This window comes from Balaenoptera acutorostrata, chromosome 10, assembly GCF_949987535.1.
Source record: "Balaenoptera acutorostrata chromosome 10, mBalAcu1.1, whole genome shotgun sequence".
NCBI classification, from domain to species: domain Eukaryota; kingdom Metazoa; phylum Chordata; class Mammalia; order Artiodactyla; family Balaenopteridae; genus Balaenoptera; species Balaenoptera acutorostrata.
In genome coordinates, this window is record NC_080073.1 from 97,033,996 (window position 1) to 97,042,871 (window position 8,876).

The 8,876-nt window shown below is 44.9% G+C and overlaps 1 protein-coding gene across 8 annotated transcripts in view; it reads right to left on the reverse strand.

Annotated features, from left to right (window-relative positions):
• The window catches only part of SIRT5 (sirtuin 5), a 28,028-nt gene extending 20,072 nt beyond the window's left edge, over positions 1 to 7,956 (reverse strand). The window contains exon 1 of one of the 8 annotated variants that reach the window (XM_057555426.1): positions 7,896 to 7,956. The gene's annotated coding sequence lies outside the window, so the exon portion shown is untranslated. Of the gene's footprint in view, positions 1 to 1,110; positions 1,135 to 6,308; positions 6,350 to 7,290; positions 7,410 to 7,450; positions 7,631 to 7,791 lie in introns of those variants that run through there. The other 7 variants (XM_057555427.1, XM_057555425.1, XM_057555432.1 and 4 more) reach the window with 7 other exon arrangements.
• Positions 7,957 to 8,876: the final 920 nt, after the last annotated feature.

Genomic DNA, 8,876 nt, shown 5'->3' on the forward strand with positions numbered 1-8,876 from the left:
TAGGTGCCCAGAATAGTGGTTTACAAAGTACGGTCCCCAGACCAGCATCAGCAGCATCCCCTGAGATCTTGTTAGAAATGCAAAGTCATGAGCTCCACCCCAGATCCACTGAATCAGGAACTTTGGCAGTGGGCCCATATCTGTCTCCGCGTGATTCTGATGAGTGCTCAAGCTTGAGAACCACAGCCTTAGAGGCTTAGGAAGGGGTCAGATGGGAGAACTCATCTGAAACACAGCTTCTGATGCTTTCAAAACGGTATGAAAACCACTGGCTTCTCAACTTTGCGTCAAAATATAGCTTCTAGGGCTTCCCTGGTGGCGCAGTGGTTGAGAATCTGTCTGCCAATGCAGGGGACACGGGTTCGAGCCCTGGTCTGGGAAGATCCCACATGCCGCGGAGCAACTAGGCCCGTGAGCCACAATTACTGAGCCTGCGCGTCTGGAGCCTGTGCTCTGCAACAACAGAGGCCGCGATAGTGAGAGGCCCGCGCACCGCGATGAAGCGTGGCCCCCGCTTGCCGCAACTAGAGAAAGCCCTTGCACAGAAACGAAGACCCAACACAGCCAAAAATAAATATAAAAATAAATAAATAAATAAAGATTACTATAAAAAAATATAGCTTCTGTGAGAATGTAAATTCTGAGAACTGCACTAGGCAGGGAAGATATGCACTATGACAAGAAATAGGGTTAAGATGACATCGTCTCAAAGAAACTTGCGAGTCTTAAAGCGCATTTAGTAAATCTTTACCTACCCCTGAGGAGTTATATAAAAGAAAAACAGACACAGAGAAAGGCCATATTCAGATCCATGACATCAAAAGGATAACTGACATAGCTGACTTCTATCTGGTGGATCACACTGTTGGCAGAACTCAGGATTAAAGGTCTGTATATACAGGAAAAATGGAAAAATAACACATTTCCCAAAACCTTACAATCCCTTTGGAGGACAGCCTATCAAAAACAAATGCATTTTCCCTTTGACTTAGCAATCCCAAGTCTGGATATTTTTACAACAGTGAGACTTGCACACATCCAAAATGACATATCTACAGGGCTGTTCTTTAGACTACTGTGATTAACAGCAAGAGACTAGAAACAACCTACATGTCCATCTGCAGGCGATGAGTTCAATAAACAATGACACATTCACAGTACGCAACATGGCTGCTATAAAAAAAGAATGCACGTATGACTCTACTTATATGATATTCTGGACTAGATAAAACTATGGGGACAGAAAACATATTAGTGGCTGCCAGAGCAGGGAGGAGTGAATACACAAAAGGGCATGAGAGGATATGGGGGAGTGACAGAATTGTCCTACATCTTGATTGTGGTGGTGGTTACATGATTGTGTTGTCACAACCCACAGGACTCTGCACTAAAAAAGGGTTAATTTTACTGCATGTAAACTATAAAATAGTTTAAAAATAAAAATAATGGGTTTCAGTTTTGCAAAATAAAAAGAGTTCTGGAGACTGGATGCACAACAATGTGAATGTACTTAACACGACTGAATCGCACCCTGAATAATAGTTAAGGTGGTAAATTTTACATTATATGTATTTTACTACAATTCAACAACAACGACCCAAATGAACAAAGTCTAATTCAAAGTCTAATTAAATGTGATTTGCTGGTTGACTCAGTATTTATAAGCAGACAGCTCGCTGGCTTCAGAAGTGAGTGTTGATATCAGTAGAGCAGAGGGTATTCAGAGAGGTTAAAAATAAATGTCTGGAAGATGAGCCTCAAAACTCTGTTAGTGTCAAATCAGATTATTTAATTCCATACATCTTTCCAATGTTCAGATTTCACATGTTAAAAAACAGAATGAGTTGTTCCCTCTAATCCGATAGAGATTTCCAGAATAGCGACAAAAGTCAGGTGCAAATAGTGTCTTGTAAGAGAAAGGAAGGGGGATACAAGTTATACCATAGTACTTACTTGCATTTGTGTTTTAAAAAAAATGGAAGAATTCCCAAGAAATTAGTAACAAGAATTGGGGTGAGAAGTAGGATGTATGGCGACAAGAGTGGAAGTGAGGATTTTCAACAGGTGTGTGTATATATTGTTTGCCAGTGCTCTCCAGCAGAAGTCTAGAACACACCTGCAGCTGAGCAAGTGCCAGGACGGAGCAGCTCACGGTAAGGAGCTGCAGGCGACCTGGTGATGTGTTGGAAAGGATTCATTACAGGATTCGGGCTTGTGCTGGGTAAAGCTGGGGAGGGTCAGGAAGGAGGCTTTGATCTGGATTGGATGCTGTCAGGAAAAAGTATACTTTAATTGGATAATTCAGTGAGTGTGATCTAGGAGGAAGGAGTGAAGTGAGGCTTGAGCTGGGATTGGTCAAGAGGCAACAGCCCTCCTATTAGCCAGGATAGGAGGGTGTTTTGCCATTTCTGTGGTTTAGACAAAGTTCTTATTTATGTCTGGGTTCAGACCTAATTATGGAGTTGTCTTATTTTTGTCCGGATTCATCGCGATCACAGGGTGGCCTTGTCTGATGTTGGTGTTCTGTGAAATTATTTATGTTCAGCAGGCCTATCAGACAGTGCCAGCTCAAAATCTGGAAGCAAACCAAATGTCTATCAACTTTTAAAAGGGTAAACAAATTGTGATTCATCCATACAATGAAATCTTATTCAGCAATAAAAAGAAAAAACTGGTAATACATGCAACATGGATGCATTTTCAAAATATTATACAATAGTAATACGACAGTGGAGAAGCCTGGCAGATACTACCTTAACCGACTAACCAAAGTTAACATCACCAGTTCTAAGACATACTGACTTCATCTACCTCTTTCATACTACTTCATCTTCATCTATCATATGATGCCATGAGAAGAGCAAAACATCACTTGGGTGGTATTTTCCCCCAAAATGCATTAGCTCAATTTAATTGTAAGAGAACATCAGACAAACCCCAATTGAGCAAGCATTCTATGGCAAAAGTGGCCAGTACTCTTCAACAAAGCTATCAAGGTTATGAAGGATAAAGACTGGGGACATGTCCCAGTTTGTAGACTAAGGAGGCATGACAACTAAATGCACTGTGGGATCCTGGACTGGATTCAAGACATGAAAAGGGACATTAGTGGCAACATCTGAATGAAGTCAGCCAATTAGTTAATGGTACTATATCAATGTAAACGTCCTAGTTTAGATCTAAACTAGTACTAAACTGAGTAAGGTAAGATGTTAACCTTAGGGGAAACTGGGTAAATGGTACATGGGAACTCTGTATACTATGTCTGCAACATTTCTATTAACCTAAAATTATTTCAAAAATAAAGTTGCTTTCTTTTGAAAAAAGGAAAGCATTATGCTAAGTGAAGGAAGCCAGACCCTAAAGGCTGCCTACTGTTTGAGACCATTTATATGATACTCTGAAAGGGCAAAACTATAGGTACAGAAATCACCTCCACGGTATCCAGGGACTGAGGGAAGGGGAAGGCAGGTAGGGCCAGGGAAAATTCTATGTCTTTATTTTGTGGTGTTTTTACAAAACTCATAGACTGTATAACAAAAGGGTGAATTTTACAGTATATGAGTTGCATTTCAATAAACCTCACTTAAAAACAACAAGAAGCAAACTAACTTTCATGCAAACAAAATGTCAACAAATTTTCACTGTAACCTGTCTCTGCTTTAATCGAAAAGACTGGACAAGTAGCTTGGAATTCTGAAAAAGAGAGTAGGTTAGAGAAAAATAGTGTAGTGTTGGTTTCCAGAACAACCTCAGGGGACAAGACCCTCTGGAGTCATGAGGTCAGAGGCAAAGATAGTGCCAAAAAAGGCCCCTGGCTGACAGGCTGCCAGGGGGAGAAGGTGGGCAGGCTCAGATGCCCAGTGGCCAAGGAGGGCCACTCTGGTGGGCAGCCTGCAGACCACAACAATGGGGATGCCAGACTATCCTGAAAAGCCCCCCAGTGCTTTATTTAAAGAAAGCATGAGGAAAACAGCTTGGCAGGATTTTCCACCAGCATGGGCATAAGCTTCTGACAAACTTCAATTGATTTGGAAAAACTAACTACTTGAACACCTCAATAACGGTGTTAACTATCTACAGTTTATGCTTTATTTTTTTAACTATGGAAAAATTTAAACATATACAAAAATAGAATAGTATTACTAACTCGTACGTGTGTTCCCATCACTCAGCTTCAATAATTATCAAGAAAAGGGGTTTTTCTCAGATCCAGCTGAGGCTTTAAGATAGTCATAGATGATAAATGTTAAACTTGCACATCTTCATGAACACTGTAAAGATTAATGTTCCCAAAACTGCTTCACTTTACTAAAAGCTCCTTATATGTTGCATGAAGTTACTTATGCTATTTTGTGCTTAATATGTTCAGTTATTTCTCTCAAAGATGTTTGATTGCACTGTTGCTTTCTAATATTTAAATCTGGAGACATCAATTTGATCCAGAACATTATTTTCTTCCTCTGTAAGTTTTTAAATGTTAGAAAACATTACCACTTATTTTCAAAGAATTCTAGACCAACTCCTGAGTAAACTGTCATATTTTTTCTTAGACATGAAGGTAGGATTTTTAAAGTCATTAAGAATTTAAAAGGATTTAAGGATTTAAAATCCAATCAACAAAGGCATCAACATAAAGCAATTGACTATACTGCTATATGTACAGCTCTTCTGCATGAGCGTCTAAATGGTGGGTCTTCTGCTGGATAGTTGTGAAATGAAGGCAAACCTTCATTCTACTCTGAACTTAAGTATTGAATTTGTTGCTAATTATAAAGAGTTGTCAAAAATTTGAGAATATTAAGAAGGAGTTTTTAATTAGAATTGACAAAATTAAGACTTGTATTATCTGGGTAAAATGTTATTAATTTTTCATCTAAGTTTTTCTATTCAAATGTTCTCATTATTGAGTAATAATAATTACTTTCACCATAATACTGAACTCAAAATAATAAAATGGAAAAGAGTTTTCCTTGCTCATGTTTCAATATTTCCAAAAACCACTAGTATCTAGATTGTTTGTCTAGGAAATGCAATGAGCAAGTACTTTGGGGGAAGACAGCTTTAGCTCTCATCTTATGTGAATTATAATGTCTACTGACATACACATATATTTTATATATATATAAACATATATATGCATATAAACAAACTCATGAATTGTATACAATTAAAATACTCCTTTTGGGCTTCCCTGGTGGCGCAGTGGTTGAGAATCTGCCTGCCAATGCAGGGAACACGGGTTCGAGCCCTGGTCTGGGAAGATCCCACATGCCGCGGAGCAACTAGGCCCGTGAGCCACAATTACTGAGCCTGCGCGTCTGGAGCCTGTGCTCCGCAACAAGAGAGGCCGCGATAGTGAGAGGCCCGCGCACTGCGATGAAGAGTGGCCCCCGCTCGCCGCAACTGGAGAAAGCCCTCGCACAGAAACGAAGACCCAACACAGCCAAAAATAAATAAATAAATAAACCCAAAGTTAAAAAAAAAAAAGTTGTGCCATTTAAAAAAAAAATACTCCTTTTAAATATGTATATTCTTTTTATTTCAAATCTTTTATCATACTAATTTATTAGTGGAGTCTAAGTTTTTCATGTCTATCTGAAGTAATGCATCAGTGAGATAATTTTGGTCTTACGGGTTACAAAAACTAAACAGGTCTACTGCCTGTTTTATTAGTCATCACATGACTTTTTTTTAAAAAATGAATGTAGGAATTGTTTTGCTAAATTTTCCATTAACTTACAAGATGTTCTCCAAGTCTCTCAGTAAATGTGAAAACAAAGGAGAGATTAAGAACAAAACTTTTACGTTTTAGAACAGTGCCACCTGAAGTTTATCTCCATGATTGTAAATGCTCAGAACGTAAGTCTATTTTCAAGATGCTACCTCAAAGTATTCATTGGAAGCAACCTCTGTGCCAACATTTATCTGCGATTCTGAGGGATCAGGGTGGGCAGTGGTTCTAGCTTCCACAAGCTCACAACCTGATTCAAGTGCAAAAGCAAACACCTGGGTGGTGCAGTGGTAGGGTAGAAGGTTCCCACTGTGCTGAGTCAGAGGAGGAAGAACTCAGGTTATCTGGTCCAAAAGCCCTCAGGGGTGAAAACTGCCCTGGGTGAAGCCCCCAATTATCCTGCCTTGATTTTACCTTCAGGTGGGAAGAAAGGCCTCAGGAGAGAAAAACTCATTCATCACAGTCATTGGGAGCTTTCTGGGTGCAGGATAGGTTCCCAAACACTGATATTACTCTGGGTGAATGGCAGTACCCACTTAACCAGGCTTTCTTGTGAAACTGGAAACTCACCTACCCAATTAGAAAAAAAGAAAAATGCCTCAGGTTCCCTGTTGATAAAGGGGGCACCCCACCAATTCTGAAAAATACAATAAATGTAAGGTTATATTAGGAATTCGAGAGAAAAAATAATTTACAAAACATTAATTTGAAATACATGATAATGGGCTTTCCTGGTGGTGTAGTGGATAAGAATCTGCCTGCCAATGCAGGGGACACGGGTTTGAGCCCTGGTCCGGGAAGATCCCACATGCCGCGGAGCAACGGAGCCCGTGCGCCACAACTACTGAGCCTACGCTCTAGAGCCCGCGAGCCACAACTACTGAAGCCCATGCGCCTAGAGCCCATGCTCTGCAACAAGAGAAGCCACCACAGTGAGAAGTCCGCACACCGCAACTAGAGGAAGCCCACGTGGCAGCAATGAAGACCCGTCGCAGCCAAAAATAAATAAATTTATAAAAAAATAATAAAATACACAGTAAGTACATTGCAAAGGAACTGCAAAAACTTACACAGGTGTTCACTAAATACTTTTTGAACACCTATGAGCTAAATAAATGCAATGCTCTAGCGCCCAGGTATCGACGCTGGCAGACTCACTCCCTCTCCCCTACTACCACCTGCTCTTGTCAAGGTCACCAGCCTTGCTAAACCCAAGGCTCCTACTTGATCACGTCCAGCCTCTGACCCATTTGATCACCTCTCCGGGAACCACTTCCTCCTCCCGGCTTCCAGGCGCCATCCTCTCCTGGTTTTTCTCCTACCTCGCTGGATCTCCCAACCTCCCAGGGCTTCAAGATGGCACTGCCCCCTCCAGCGCCCAACACATGGCTCCCACCTCACACAGCCAAGCCCGAACTCCGGAACTTTCCCCAAAACTTCTTCCTACAAAGCCTTAGGGCACCATCCTCATTGGTGCCCACTTCTCCTCTCCTTCAGCATCTCGCACCCACAGCCCGACAGCTCAGCAAATCCCGAGGGCTGCAGCTTTACACTACCTGCGCATCTGGCCGTTCCTCCCACGCCCACCAGCAGGCCTAGGCCACCCCACATCTGCCACCCGGGCTGCTGCAGTGCCCAGATGTGACTCTACTCCAAGGGGACGTCCTGCCCGGGGCCCCCAGGGGCTCCCCCTTCACAGAGGCCTACCAGGCCCACCTGCCCCGGCCACATGACTTTCCGACCTCGTTTCCGCCCCTCCCTCGTCTCTCGGGCCGCAGCTGCCTCCGCGCTGTGCCGGGAAAACACCGGGCCTCGGGCCTCCGCACGTGCGGCTGCGGCCGGGGCTGCCTCCCGGGTCCACCCGTGGAAGTTGGGGGCGCTCCCCTCCCCCTCGCGCTCCTCCTCCCGCTCGCGCTCCCCTCCCCCTCGCGCTCCCCCTCCCCCTTTCGCCACCATCCTGGACCCCGGAATCGGCGGGTGCGTTTGAGCCGCGCAGGCGCGCCGCTGGCCGGCTGGCCCCGCCTCCGCGCCCGGCCCGGTGAGCCCCCGGTCCACACCCAGCCGCTGAGCTCGGCCCCGCGGGAACGCGTGCTCTGCCGGACCCCAGGCCGGAGCTCAGGAAGGCCGCGCAGACACCGGCCTGGCCCCAGCGCTGACGCACCTGCAGGAGGCCCGAGCGGCGGCAGCGGCTGCGGTTCTGGCGCGGGGGCGGGGCGACGAGGCCGAGGGCGGGACGACGAGGCCGGGGGCGGAGCGGCTTGACCCACGTGTCCGGCCTTCCGCGGCCCCTGCGGGAGACGCGCACCTGGCTGGGTTCCCAAGCCTTGGGGGGCGCTTCCCTGGGCCTGTTCATCGTCGAACAAGATTGTTCTTTTGCATTTCTTTCTTTGGGGGACGGCCGGCCGGGGGGAGGGGACAGGATCTTACTTCGTCTTTGTGAGCTTCCCAGACGTGTTGTGAATGACGAGCTGCTTTCCTCCTTGAGCCTGCAGTTGATCGCACAACTTTGCGACAGAGCACTTGGAATTATAGGTCGGCTTTTTCTGAGACGCTATTTCCAATGATGGTTAGCGGGGCTCCCAGGCCAGCCCACCAAAGCTGAGTGCCGGTGCTGAGATCCTAACCCCATGTCCAAAGGGAACAGTTTAAAGTCCTCGAGGACTCTGTGACCCACGTGGCTCCACGTGTCTGCCCGTAAAATCACTCATCTTTCTTTGTCTTTGATTCAGGGTTACCACCAGCACTAATTTTCTCAGAATAGAACTGCTTCTGGGTGCGCCAGTAATCCTAAAGGCAAGCGGTCTGGGAACTCGGTTGCATAGAATGTTATGGTAACATTTGTTTTCCCAACTCAGACCTCAACCACTTCCCTCGGTTTGGCTGGAAATCCAGCCCACTTTGGAGCCTCTCTTGCTCCTGCAGGCTGTACCAGCCTCCAGGGCCCTATGGGGTCCAAGAAAATTGGAGAAGGGCCTCACATCTGGCTGCTATATTTTCCTAACATGTATGTGGCACTTTGCACCAGACACCTCTAAGAACTTCACATGTATTAACCAATTGAAATCTTCCCCACCACTCGATAAAATATATAGGGTTATCCCCACTTTCCCCTCAGTGGGGAAACTGAGACCCAAGGAGGTCA